The 15,188-nt window shown below is 45.4% G+C and overlaps 1 protein-coding gene across 10 annotated transcripts in view; it reads right to left on the bottom strand.

Annotated features, from left to right (window-relative positions):
- ptprsa (protein tyrosine phosphatase receptor type Sa) overlaps window positions 1-15,188 on the bottom strand; it is a 209,083-nt gene that overhangs the window by 135,458 nt on the left and 58,437 nt on the right. The window contains exon 3 of one of the 10 annotated variants that reach the window (XM_076040592.1): window positions 6,259-6,417. The exons of the other annotated variants lie outside the window; for them this stretch is intronic. The gene's annotated coding sequence lies outside the window, so the exon portion shown is untranslated. The remainder of the gene's footprint in view (window positions 1-6,258; window positions 6,418-15,188) is intronic. 10 annotated transcript variants of the gene reach the window in all.

The raw sequence follows: 15,188 nt of genomic DNA, 5'->3' as shown, positions 1-15,188 counted from the left end.
CAGAATTTTTTTTTTTTCTTCCAGGAATTCAATATGGCTGCTGCCTTGCTCCCTTCCATCCTGCAGCCGCATTCCGTGCATAGAATAGGTGGCCCCGTTCAGCATGACACTTTAATGAGTGCGTGTGTGTGTGTGTGTGTGTGTGTGTGTGTGGGAGAGAGGCTTTGAGGTTGGGGGTAGGAGCGGCGACGACAGCAGGGGCGCGCACATACACGGATGCACACAAAGACACAAAAATCCCTCTGCGCTCGCAAAAGTGCCAATTTCATGTAGGCAGACAGACACGCACGTCCGGACACCAGGCTCATTCTCATGTACAGCAACACCCACCAGGCCCCGCCTGTAAACACAGCTGCAGTTTACCCAATTGTTAAGGGCTGGGTTCCATTTAGCTTGTTTTCACGCCTAAATGTCAGACAGGAAGAAAACCTTGTGAGTAGCGTATCTATTGCCCTCCTCGCCTGCTGTGGCGCTGTGACAGGAATCACTGAAGGAGAAGACAGGGAACCTGACTCTTCGGTCAGCTAACCACAACGACCTGCACTGTAGGCCGCTTCCTGCATCGGGTTGACTTGAAGCAGGTGGAGTTCACCATCTGAGCTGCATCACAGTCTGATCGCACGTTCAGACTCGCTCAAACAAACTGGACTTTGCGAGCAAATAAACTAGACTTGCGTTCAACATGCACTAAAGTAGCGTCCTACTGTTGTTTACTCCTGGATTTCTGACATTTATATTTTCATACATGCATCTGAACATATCCAAGACAACCTTGATCAGTGACACCATAAACAGGCCGAGCGCCACGAGCAAATCTCGGAGAAAAGCGACTGTATATCGCCGCCCCACCCTGCCAATTTCATTAACGCGTCAACACTTGCCATTGGCTGTAGCCGAGGTCTCTGCGTTAACACTCAACACCGGCGTGCAACGAACCCCCCCCCCCCCGTAGACCTCCATCAGCAACAGGAAGCCAGTGTGTATTTATGCCTGATTAAATTACGAGATGGTCATCTTGTTTCAGCGCTTGCAGGAAAGCGTCCCTCACACATTCTGCAGGGAGGAGACAGAGTCTCGGTCAGCTACAGTGCAGCCTCACTGGAGCGCACGCAGACACCAAGCGCGAAAGAACCAAAGATTGACGACTTGACGAACAAGGAAATAAGCAAAGCCACTTGGACTGAACATTTCAGGCATAATCCTTTGGGCCCATCCGACTGACGTTTTTTTTTATTGTGGGTTTTAGGTTTATAAAAAGATCAAACAGGCAGTGGAGAGACTTATTTTTGCACTCCAGAAATAATAAAGCCCAGCCTTTCAACGAAAACCCCGACACAACAATTAGGAGATATTTTTTGTTCCAACTCGACAACGTCTGATAATTATCTTTGCCCTTTTCTTCTGATCGTCATTATGACGATGAGTCTTTTCATGAGCAAAATATCACTGTTTTAACCAATGCAATCATCCTCGTTTGAAATGTCAAGTACGAACGTCACGATGCATAATTTTAAAAATCCATACAGATTAAAACGATCAATGGATTTTTTTTTTTCTTCTTTTTTTAAAGGAACAGGATTTGTTGACACATCATTTCTTAAAGTGTAGCCACAGATAGTTAACCTCAGCAGCGGCGGATTACATTAACCTTTTCGAGGAGGTGTTTGCATATGGTAAAACGGGGATGGGGGGGGTGCGTAGCCGACGGGTTGAATTAATGAGACTGTAGGTATCTGCATGGCTGCACATTTTGACTGGGCTTTGGACGTGAAGAAGGACAGACTGAAAAGAAGAAGCGAGGAATGGAGAGGTCAGGGCAAGTACAGGAGGGAGGGGTGGAGAACTCACACACACACACACACACACACACACACACACACACACACACACACACACACACACACACACACACACACGTGTGCAGATACCCACATTCGCATGTATTACCTCTGAAAGCCTCTCGTCTGCAGCTCCCCAGTTCTAACCTTCAATTAACCTTCCTCCTGAATACAGGGGAGAGTGTGTGTCTGTGTGTGTGTGTGTGTGTGTGTGTGTGTGTGTGTGTGCGTGTGTGCGCGCGCTGTCTGGCTGAATATAAGTGTGGGTGATTGCAAATCTGGTCCGGCATATTCTTGCTGACGTTCGTGTATGCGTATGTGTATGTGCGTGCATGCGTGCGTGCGTGGGCACCTGTACCCGCGCATGCGCCCTCATGCATCTGCTTTTACTCAACTGAAAATCAATTTTAACTTGCCCCCCTCCCCACCACATCCCCTCCCTCCCACCTGATCAGTCCGCATCTGAGCCTCATTGAAATTCAAAACACTGAGAAGACACATTTCTTTATTAGTTTAGCGCCGCCGAGCTCCCGAGCCGACGTCCAGCTGCAGCCGACCGGTCCGGGGACACGGCGTGGGAACAGCTCGCCACAAGGAAAAGAAAAAACACACTGATTGCCGAAGCCTCTCAGATTTCACCGCCCGTCCGCCCGTTGGGCCTTTAAATATGCCCAAAGTCTTCAGTCGACTCTCCTGAACGCGGGGTGAATTAGACTCACGATTCAGAATTCTGGACTTTTCCCAGCCCTCCGCTCCACTTCGTGACCAGGCTGTATAATGCGGCCCGGCCGTCGAGTGAGATGTCTGCTGACAACAAGAGGCACGTCGATCACACCGGCTCATCCATCTGCAGATTATTCCCCACGACAAGCTGAGAGTCAGAGTCTGACTGTAAAGCGGTCACAGCAGAGGCTGACGGGATGGACAGAAAGCCGATACCGTTACTTGTTTGCACGTGAGCACATTGTGAAGGAACTTAAAAATGTAGTTTAATCCTGAAGACCCTGGTGGGACAGACTCCTGCGCCCTTGCTGCTAGTTTACGCGGAAAACTGTTCTTTCATATGCTGGTTCAAGATGTTTCTTGTGGCACCCCTGTTCCTACAATGTAGCGAGGCAGCACTCGAGGTCACTCCGTCGTTGGGCTCCCTCGGGCGGCACACTTTGTGTCCAGTCAAGAGGGAAAAGCGCCGGGACGCTGGCCCGGGTGAAAAAGACTGCATTCAGCCTGTTGCTGCATTCTTTGCTACATCGCAGACCCAAGGTTGTGGCTAAAAATAGCAAGTTCTAGCCTGCTGCTGGTTTGTGTGTACATCTCCTTATGTGTGCGTGTCCGTATGTGCGTGTGTGCGTGCTGGCGCAGCTGCTCCGCAGAGGTAGGGGTTGAATCGGAGCTGATTAAAGCTGTATAAACAGCCAGCATCTGGGAGCGACTATTGGTACAGTAATAATATAGTAGCCTGTGTGTGTGTGTGTGTGTGTGTGTGTGTGTGTGCCTGCGCGCCTGCGTGTGCTTGAGTTTTTGCGAGTGCCCGCACATGTCTTTCATTGCCTCTTCTGTTTGACCCAACTTTCCTGCCCACCCCCCCTCACACTTCCAACTTTGCCTTCTGCCATTCGAGGGGCCCTCAATGACTTCCTGGAACGTTGCTTTTCTTCCCTCCTTACAGAAACACACAAAACATGCCACACACACACACACACACACACACACACACACACACACACACACACACACACACACACACACACACACACACACACACACACACACACACAGAGCGACAATAAATATACCTCCCTCTTCATGTTAGCACTGGCGACGACACACGGGAGCGAGTCAGCACGGACGGCCACTACACACACATCTCCTCCGTGTACTGACTTGTAACCAGAAATGTAACCAGATTGCTGAAGACACACTTCGACAATCTGTGCACGCGAGCCTGTTCACTGAAACGACCACCAGAATCGCCGTCCATCAAGTAAAGCAGGCAGGAAGCGGCCGCTGTCTCACAGCAAATATTAGATCCTGTATTTTTGGCAGATTTATCCCCAAGAGATTTCATCTAATATTTTGTAGTAAAAAAAAAAAAAAAAATAGGGCCAGGAACTGACATGCCGACATCAGAAAAACTGAAAAAATCAGCACAACTAGAGGCACCGTAATACAGCAGCGTCCCTTCCTTCTGCCTCACATTGTACAGTACGAATAAAACATTCATGAGGCTGCATGGAGAAACTTGGCAATATTGGATCTCCAGTGGCACCACTCAAATGTCCCTTTTACATATGAGTCGCTGGGCTGACAGGTTTGCCATGGAGATCAGTGCAGACAAGTATAAAAACACAAAAGGTGAACCATCAGTGCTGCCTTGAATAATAAATTGGAGTAGATCTCCAACAAATCTTAAATAAAAGGAAAAAAAAACTGCACATAGGCCTGAGGCCTTGAGACACTTTACTTTTTTTTTTAGCTCTGGCTTTTTCAACAAGTTTTGGAGTCCTTGATGTTTCCTTAAACGTTAACTTCCGCAGCGCTTCAACTATCCGCCATCGCCTTAAGAACCCTCTGCGGCGGCTGTTTGATAGTCTGAGTCGCCCCGTAAAAAAAGATTTGGCGACGTTTTCTTGACATTTGAACACAAAAGAAATGAAACACAAAAGAAATGAAACAAGTACTCTTTTCTGCATGATGAGATGGAGACAGAATGTGGCCACTGGTCTCTTGCCTTTTCATCAGCATATAAAAGACTCTTTCGGGCTATCCCACTTTTTGCCAATGAAAAAAAGGGGGTGGAGTTATTAGACTATTTAGGGGTCTTTGACCCCAATGGTAAAAATTTGGATTCACGTCTGAGACTCTTTCTTGGTTGCATTATTTCATCTTGTCAAGTTAATGCGCATAAGAACCTACAAATCCAAGTAACGAAAAACATTAGTGGTTAAATGTGCGTGCCAAGACATTCCGTGGACACACACGGTGCATACGTCCAAGTGTGTGAACAGCCTGAGACTGTGCGCATGTGCCAGCAAAGCTTTACGGTCTGCGTCTCAGATTTCAGAGAGGGTCGAAGAGGAGGGTCTTCCCACACGCTGCAGAGCTGTTACTGGATCTTTTTTAACAAATCAACACAATAAATCAAAGCAGCAAGTGTTGTTTGAGCTCTGTCCTTGTGCAAAAAAAAGAAAATAACATCTGCTCCACCTTCACTGAGGAATCGCCCCACTGTCGGCTTTGCTTTTGGTGTCACTTACCTGAGCATTATTTGGGCTACTGTAATTAGATTCCATTCTTGTTACCATTTTTCTACTCGAGCGCCCATAATAAGAGTGAGCAAGTGATGTGGGAGAGCAAGGGATGAGGAGACATGGGGAGGAGGGAGTGAGTGAGTGAGTGAGCGAGCGAGCTAGCGCTGGCTGAGGAATGCAGAAGGGAAAATAAAGCGGAGGAGAAGAAAAACAAAGAGCGGAGCACAAGGGAGACAGACGGAGGGAGAGAAAATCAATACCTTGCCTTGTGGAGAGGCCTACACCAAAGGTGCAATTATGCTAAATGCGTTTTGTTGACGTGGCAGCCGGCCACAGAAATTTCACAACTGGACGGAGCTACAGCTGCAAATTAAAACATTACTGCTGGTTTATCCGCATTTCAGCACTGCAGAAAACATTTTCTTCACATTTTTATTGGGACACGGGGCTTCTTCCAAAATCTCTCCCAACTTCTCGCTATGCCCTCTATTGCCAGTTCACTTGGCACACTTCCTGCTGACTAGCTTTGTACCTATCTATACGTAAAGTAACACAAAGTTCGACTTTTGCCTGATTAATTGTTTGATCCGTCTGTTCCCCTTCGTTCGTGTTCAACAAAGTCAAGGATGACTAACGTTCTGGTTTCCCACAGAGAGACTTTGGTAACGCATTATATTTTGGAAAAACAACATTTCTATTCAACAGTGGTTTCCAGGAAAGCACATTGGAAACTGGATAACGCAAAAACAATCTGTATCCCCGAAAAATCGAAAAATCAAGTGGGACAAAAATCTTTCACAACATCTGCATAATAGCACAGTCCATGAGGATTAAGCATTGTGAAAGCTCCCAGACTATATGCAGCTGTGAAGCAACCCAATTCGGAGACTGCTTCACATTGTGCAGGATTTGAATGGGTCCAAGGATAGCCGCCCACAGCGCTGAGGAAAAAATAAAAACTACATCTTTGGTCTGTTCTGCTATCATCTAGAGTTGGTTCTTGCTTGATTTCCAACTGGAAAAAAAGATCAGTGCAGTTCAACATCTAAAGGCCAGGTCAAGAGTGCCGAGACCGTACGACAACATGACCGCAAGTGAAAAAAAGAAAACGTTTTATTCATCCAGAGTCCAACAAAGAAATCTCACAAAATTCTCTACCGTGGGCCAACCTGAGATTGTCGACAGCTGGCTTGCTCTGGCTGTCTTCAGAGGTGTTCCGACTTCCTCGAACGACGATGTTGCGACGGTAATCCAATCAACATTCTTCTCCGAGGTGCCAACTTGAAGTCCCAGTTTGTCAAAACGGAGGCTCCGCCGCGGAATCCAAGCTGACGCGTGAAGGACAAGATGACAGCATCAGGTGACAGTCACGACCAGCGCACCACCATCTTCACGATTGCAGTTCCCATGCGGCTGAAGTTCTACGAGCGGCGAGCGACTGTAAAACTACATTACCCACTGTGCTTAACATGCCATTTCCCACACACAGGCTTATTTGAGTGGCGGGAACTAAAAACATGTCATTAAAAAAAAAAAAACCTGGCTGGCATTTTCCTGGCGCGAATGAGGAAAAACCAAAGTCAACATCAAGAGATGTCATCTGTTTCCTCGCTGGGTGTCAGGCGATGAGTCAGGTGGTGCTTAAAGATGAAAGCGGAGAGGGAGATCATTTACCTTGTGTCAACAACACCACGGGCCCATCAGGATATCGCCCCGAAAATTCAGGAGGTGTAAAAAAAAAAAGAAAAAAAAGAAAAAAGAAAAACTGACACGGAAAACGATACAGCGACCGTGTCGCCGTGTTTACTTACGAAGAGAGAGTTCAAACAGAATCAAACATGCCACAGTACAAAGGCAATATCTGAATCAGGTGCAGGCAAAATCTAATCGCGCCTCTGCTGAACGTAGCAGCGGGGATCACCTGTCGCATTTAGAGAGCTGTTGCTATTTCCATCTGCAGGGCCAATTTTCACCTGCTGCAGAGGTCGTCTTTGAGGCAACAACTGCAATTGAGATCAAGGGAGTTGCGATGGGAAGCGGGGGGTGGGGGGGGGGTATGGGGGCGAAGAGGCAAACGCGGCTGGATTAGATACATTAGGCTGCCTGGAAATAAGATTGTTGGGCTTTTAACATTGCACACCATTTCAACTCTGGGTGGCGAGGTGGAAGACAGCAAAAAGGCTGTGGATTCAATCATGACTTGGGGCCTTTCTGTGAGGGGTTTGCACATTCTCACTGTGTCTATATTCATTCTCTTCTGGTACCCTGGCCACTTCCCACAGTCCAAAGACATGCACTTTCGGCTAATTAACCACCCCCAATTATTTGCAAGCAAGGACGGCTGTTTACAATGATGATGATAGTCTTTCTGAGTTGGCCCTGCGATGAACTGGCGACTCGTCCAGGGCGTACCCTCACCTTTGCTCTAAGACAGCTGTACAGGATATGTGTTGATGGAATATGGTCGGATGGATGTTTCAACCCCCAGTGGAGGGAGAGGATATGAAGGAATAATAAGGGAGAAGAGCGGTTGGGGTTGGCGTTAGCTTCGGCCATGTCCTTCCAATGCCCTCTCCCGCTAATACACTAACGCGGTTATCTGCGACGGCCTTATAATTGCCCATTGGCAAAGTGGAGCATCATTAAAGTATGATGAAGCCGAGAGCGAACCGTGGGGTCAAAACATCACATCCGTCAACAACAGTAGTGGCTGCTTCCCCAGCCCAGCCGCACGCTCTCCTAATTGTGTTTCCTGATCAATGGATCCCATCCTTTCACTCCCTCAACGCTTTTGTATTTGCTCTCTGTTTCACTCACATTCCTTTCCCTCCCTCTTGTTTTCGTGCATGCTCTCCCGGTCTTCTCCTTGGCAGGACGAGCCGACTTGTCCCTCAGAGGAATACTCGCATGTACTGCACCGCCTCTTCCTCCCACTCTGTTCTTCCTCCATCTCCCTCTCCTCCTCGCACAGTAGACACGATAGTACAAGAGCAAACACACACACACAAACCCACATCTCTATATTGCTCTGCCTCACTTCCTTCATCCCTTTCTCAGCACCCATGCTGGTGTGCCCACGCCGCCTGCGCTGAACAGGTCAAGAACATGCAATCGCCTTCGCTTACAACCCGCACCGACTCAGATCAAGCGAGATCACAGGCCTGGGGTAAAAATATCTCACACGTTTGGCTGCTATTCAAAGCCAAAGTGCAAATTGATTTTGGAGTTTTGTGTACTGCATACGGTTTTGACTGGGATTTCATGAATTTATACAAATCAGATCCAGTCTGCCACAAATTATATAAAAGAGACCTGTAACACGTCAACACCATCAACATTCTTAGGCCTCGCGGTAGCAACAACAGCCTCCCAGACCCAATCCCGGCCAATCGATTGCTCAGGCTTTCAGATATCAAACACATTTCATCTAATTATTGAGGTTAAAATGTTAAAAATCCGACATCCTTTTCTTCTTCCTCTTTTCATCAAACCATCTAAGCCTCTTAAGAAATACTGTTGTCAATAATATTTCTCTTTGCAGTTATCGCCTGCCTGTAAAGAAATACACGGAATTAAATGATTCTCAGTGGGTGTCACAGATTGACACTTTGTGAACAAAGAAGGCTCGTAAGAATTTTATTAATGGAAACAAATGTGTGTTATTTAAAAAGAAAAACACCTTTTGGTAAACAAAGTCTTGTTGCTTTCATTGAGCAAGGCGTTTTGCATTATTAAAGCACAATGTGTCAGAAAGTCTTGGCAGTGCTATTTTAAAAACGGTGTTGCACTCTACCTCGTGGTTGAAGGGCAACATGTCCTCCTGTTTGTTATTCGAGAGTCAATTACAGTGCTGTTTGGCCAGCAGCTAAATTGAAGTCAAAAGAACTCGGGGGCAAAGTCACCTTTTGGAATAAGACTGTGGGTGGGTGCACAGCTTAAGTGAAGGTAGCTGGTAGTGAGTGAACACGGGGGAACTTGACAGAACCACATGTGAGACCATCAGATGTTGATGGATAACTCACTCCACACTGGTTCTTCACTTCCTGACCCCTGCAAATGAATGGAAGACAATTCCACATTGTTTGCCATTCATGTTAGGCACACACACACACACACACACACACACACACACACACACACACACACACACACACACACACACACACACACACACACACACACACGAACACGGCTACAGCTGTGAATTGGTGCACACAATTTCACCAGCACAGATGGTCACTGTTGCAAATTACAGGACGCTCGCAAGCGACAGAGGCTAGCCAAGAGTTGAGTACATGTCACAAGTGTGAACGTATACAGACACCTAATGCTGTTGCACATAGAGGAGAAAAGCCCCACATCTGCTTCTATGCACGTGTGTCAGTTCAGCTACTGGAAAGTATCAAGATGAGATTCTAATAACAATCTTTGCATGGTAGTTGTGAAGAGCAGAAGTTCCAATTCACTGACATCAAAGTCATTAGCATAGAAAGTAGTCTTGTGATTGGTACACGACTGTCACAGGCTTAGAATGTCCATTTGTAACAGATATGGTGGCTATGGTGAGTTTTTAAACAAGCACAAGAGAGTGGAGTCTTAGTCACTGACCACATTCTAATCCCTGAATTTGACCATAAACCTCAGGGGCCAAACCTGTCTCACACTGACTCCCCATGCAGCTGCCGCTCTTTGGATTCTATCCAGTTAGCAAAAAGGCAAAGGCGGGGACCACCGTCAAACATTGTCTACGAGGCTCTTTATGTGTATCTGTGCGAGATCACACGAAGCTATGTGGGCCCTGCAAGCTTTCAAAGAGACAAAAACACAGATATACACATGGAACGAGTCATCTTGGGTAACAGACACCCTCACACTCCACCGGGTTGTTTTATGTGCTGTAAATTCGACACAAAGGGGAGGAGGGAGGAATAAAAATCAGTGCATTTTGCGTGAAATTCCCGCTTTGAAGTGAGTGACGCACTCGAACTGAAGCAAAATAACAGACATCAAAGAATGGCCCAGGATCCACAAGGTTCCTCCTGGCTTTTTCATTTATTTATTTCTTTAAACATACTATGCTCAACTCCACTCTGCCTGAGAGGCTTAAGGTTGGCTGTCAGTGTGCAAGAGGCATTTCCAAAAAAAGTTACACTTCAAACTGCCACACAAAGCGAAAATAAAAGTCTCCATTTCTGCTCTATTGGTGGCAATCATTTCCTTCTTTACCACATTATTATGACCACACTGTGTCAAAGCAAGATACCGCCGGTAAACATATCAATGCATTAAAGTTCAGCTGCACATCCAGAGGTGAGTCTTTACCCAACATCATTTCAGTTATCTCAAAAGTCCACCTTAGATGAGCTTTAAGTGCCTACTTGTTTTATTTTTTCTACTTACGGGATGATCTCCTCAAGCAATAAAACCTAACATAGCGCCCTAGCTAAATATGAATTTGACACCCCAGTTTATGACATAGCTACCCAGTTCCCTTTCAATATTCTGATCCCATACGACACAAATGGAGGCAAAGGCCGCCATCCATCAGTCACAAAGCCGCCCTCTTTCTATAGAAGTGTCTACTTGTGCAAAAGCCTTACTGGAACGCATGCCATTCCCATGCAGTCCTCTCAAAGGCGTCGGCCAAGCAGGACCCCTCTGTGATTTACAATGGAGGGGCCCACTTTATTATTAACTGGCTAGGCTCGCAGCCTGGAGGCCGAACCAGTAGATGCCACTGTCAGCGGTCGGTCTCCTGGTGTTGTAAAACAACACATTGTCAGAGTGATATATAAGAGATCTAGTAGCAGGCTCGTAAGTCCTTGGTGCTCTGAAAAGGCTAGTGCATATCACACACCTTTGTGGGGTGACCAACCCTTAAATCACACCAAAACTTTTTTTTTTTTTAATGATTATTCAGTGCAGTTTATTGTCAAATGTATTAGGCAGCATAGTATTTGTTGTTTATTCTTTCTGTCATTATACAGCTAATTTATAAAATAAAATAAAAAGATTCCTAATTACCACAATAAGGGCCAAAGTACGGAAATAAGACAGACTGGCTGGGCATACTGTTTTATACTCTCTGCAAGGGTTCCAACACAGCTTCTGACTGGCCTGCTGGGAAATAGTTTTAATAGGAGACAGCTTACACTGTTAAATGGCCTTTAGTCTAAAGCTTACTCTAAGAGTAACATGTCTATCATATGAAAGAGAAATAGCTCATGTTGAGCGGAGCTGAACTTATCTTGAATCCAACAGATTAATATTGGCATAACCCTGCTTCGTGCAAATATTGCAGCTTTCTAAAGATCTGTTAATTGTAGCACATTTTGGTATGAACCCTACTGTTATATTAGCATTGTTAAGAACATAGGTGCTACTTTTTACAAAGTTAAATAGGCAGATGAAAAATCTTGTTGGCTTTTTCTGGTCCAGCCAGTTAGACATATCATCCTTGGCATAAAATTCAGTCTGAACCTTGGCAAAGGCATCGGTTGTGGCAGTTGGCAAGAAGTTAAACAGCCATCTTAGTGATTGCAAAATTGGGAGCACCCCGGTGTGCCTGAAAGACAGTTTGGCTGTGGTTTAATAAAAACCACTAAACCCCAATCTGCTCCTTCCTAGTTTTGCCCTTATGCTATATCCCTGCAGGGCACTGGTTCAAATTCATTAGTATGTTAAGGGGCAAGTTCGGTGGGGCTGGGAGCACTTAGCCCCATTTTATGACAGACCGTCTTTTGTCTCTCCTTCTGTTCCTGAAGTTGAGACTCACCACCCTCCTGACGAGGCTATAGACCGGGGGCTGCAAGATGATAAATGCAGCAGGAGTCGCCAGAGGGGTTCGGTTTGGTTTTGTCTTCAAATAGTCTCCACCTATCCCTTTGGCTAAGAGCTTGTATGAAAAGAGCAAGCTTCCTTGCCTAAAGCTTACATTTTAATTGAGAGGGACTTAAAATTAACAAGCAAATGTTGCAAAAGGTGCTTTCTGCTGAAGGACAATCTCAGCGAGTTTCACAGGGCCTGCATTTTAGCATGATCTATTCCAAGTGAATTACCAGGCACGGTTTGCAACCATTTTTGACAATTCTCTTCCTGTTTCCTAACCTGCTGTCTTTATCCAGGCATACCATGCCTCCCCGCCTTTGAAGTGGATTTCTCATCTTATTCCCACTTGGTGGCATCAGGCTAGCATAATCGGAAAAGCGCCGGCTCCCCGCTTCTCTTTGTGTCAACAGTATCTCCTGGTATCAGTGGCAGATAGACAGACACTGATAGCAGCCTTATTTATTTCCCTTTAAAAATCAATCTGCTTTATTTCTGTTCTGCTTTTCCAATTTCTTCTGTGCACCAGATAAACAAACGGGTGACTGAGTACATTTTACACTTTGTACTCGAGGGACTTCAACAACAGCACTGCAGGTAATGATCCAGTGTCCAAGATCAAGACATTTCCCCCCAAGGATATCCTAGCACTATATGGTCCACCATTTCAATATGCAACGTGTATTATACACAACAGATGTGTACAAAAGGCTGAAACATCAATTTAGACAGGTGAACAGTGATGCAGGGTAGTTGTAGTGCCTCCTTACATAACCCTGCTGATCTACCATTACCATAGATACAGGAATGAAACAACAGTTCTGTTGCATTTTTATATTGCACTTTGCATTTCCACATCAGAATAACAATGAGCAAAGCACTTTTAATCCAAATAGGTTTTTAAGAGTGCTCTGTTTTGCTTAACGGAAAATCAAACACAAAATAGGTTGTGCCATAATATAGTTGAGTAGCTATGTCTATGACAAAACCCTTTTCTGATATATTAAAAAAAAAATTGGACAAGAACCCTTAAATGTGTTATCACGCCATCTATCTAAGCCACAAACAAAAGAGGGACTGACTTAACTGATTTAATCCACAAACAAAAGGGTGACAGGAGGAAGGCGTGGCCTCGTCCCCACCTCACCTTCAGATGCCACTAATCTCTACAACCATGGCTGCTAACTCTGATTACCATTTTGTGATTCTTCCTCCTTTTGCCTTCATTTTTTCCCCTTTTTTTTTTATCAGGATTATCCTCTTTGACAATCACCGCTGGTGCCGGTGACCACATAGATCATTTGTATTCTTTTGTATTCCTTTAATTATGTCAATCCCTGAAATTGTGAAAATTAGGTAACTGGCTGCCACTAAAAAAATAAATCATTATTACTGTTGTAACATTCTTATAAATTCCAAACAATGGCCAATGTATCAGCATTTCTATAGAAAAAAAAAGCTAAGTGTTCAACTCCTCAAAATAAGAACGGAGAGCAGCGAGTTGTTCACTGTGTTTCCTGTCAGATGGAATGAAGTGGAGAGTGCCTGTCTCCATTTACATACAAATGTCACCTTCTATCTTCCCAAGGGCTGGGGATGGTTTTACTCTCTCCAGTGATGCGCTTGACAAACCTTTCTTCCCCGTCTGGAGACAAGCTTATGATGCATAGTGAGAAAGTGAAAGGAAACTCAATGCGTTTTGCCTCCAGTACCGCCTATCTTTATTCCCTCTCTGTTACAGGCCACTGATATGGTGCATTTTGTGTATCCTGTCTGAAGTACACAGGCTTTATTCACATTTTGCACAAAGATTAGGAAGCTAGCGATTTGAAAAGGCGGTGTTGTAATTACTTCTGAGGTCTCACTGTTCAGCTTCCATTGGTGGAGGTATTTTTTTTTTTTTTTTGCTTTGGTGGAGGAATTAGAAAATACATAACAAATCATCTGAAAGAGCGCAACGGCAAACAAAGGGCAGAACATGAAGAAAAACACCTAAAATTAGTGTGACAGCGAGGGTCTTTGAACGAGGGGATACGGTAGCATCATCTGCATACAAGATGAGTGAATTTCTCAAGGAAGACCGATTGCACGTGCTGCCGACACTAAGGCAGCCATTTTCTGCGGTTAAGTCATACAGATAGTGAAGGTGCGCCATTTCTCACAAACGGGGACTAGTATCCCCTGATGCATAGGGACGAGCAATCAGTCTGACAGGCAGGTAGTTACTCCTTCTTAACCCCAGCTCGCACTGACGGATACAAACAGAACAGCAGGCTCCCTCCCTTGCGCTCCTTCTCCTCCCATGATTGTCTCACTCCCAGTCTACTCTCTGTGTCCCTCTCTGTCTTTATTCCTTGCACACTCGCACTCTTCATTGCCCCTCCCCAACCCGTCCCTCCCTGTCTATTCCTATTCGCTGGCTCCGTTTCTCCCTATCTCTCTCCTTTAGCAGAGGCCCGTGTTTCTTTACTTGCATTACAGACAATTACTTCCATCCATCAATTATCTGCCCAGTCCTCTTTAGCTTCCTCACTTCCGTTTTCTCAACGCTGGGACAACAACCCCCACTCTCCTGCATACACATGTTCCTTTGCGACACCCTTCTCTCAACTCCCACCCTTGTGGGCAGCTGAATGTACCTCTCAGCACACTTGGTCTCCTTTCCCTTCCAACTCCTTTGTCTTCCTCCACCCCTCCTGTAGCCTCCCTCATACCAGATGTCCCTGCAGTGTGTGTGTGTGTGTGTGTGCGTGCGTGTGTGCGTGTGTGTGTGTGTGTGTGTGTGTGTGTGTGTGTGTGTGGAAAGAGAGGACAGGAACAAAGGGATGGGGTGCCGGGTCGGGGGGCAAATTGAGGTTTGTGAGTGGCTCGTCTGAATGGCCCGAGCCATTTTGCCCTGGGGTTCTCTATATGAGCACAATTAGTACCAACAGATTATCGTTTAGGACACACACCAGCTCTCCATTATCTTAAAAGCCATTTATCTCTGAAATAGTAACATTCTGAGATATTTGTTTTTAAGGCCGAGTAATTAAGAGTTAGATTTAAAAATCTAACCTATTGAACTGTAACGTTCCGGTATTTTAACACATTTCGAGATATTGTTAAACTTGAAATGCATCAGCAACAGTGGTTTTGAGTAGCTGTAAAAAAAAAAACAAACAAACAGACAGACAGAGAAAAAACTGATGACTTTCATCCATTTGAGGATGATTATTGAAAGGCCGTTGTATCTGTATTGGGCACAGACTACACATCCATTAAAAATGCAAAC

This window comes from Nelusetta ayraudi, unplaced genomic scaffold (genome assembly GCF_046127955.1).
Source record: "Nelusetta ayraudi isolate G7.1 ecotype Tasmania unplaced genomic scaffold, CSIRO-AGI_Nayr_v1 ptg000062l, whole genome shotgun sequence".
Classification (NCBI taxonomy): Eukaryota; Metazoa; Chordata; class Actinopteri; order Tetraodontiformes; family Monacanthidae; genus Nelusetta; species Nelusetta ayraudi.
Note: the sequence above shows the minus strand (reverse complement) of the source record. Positions and strands in the feature narration are given on the sequence as shown.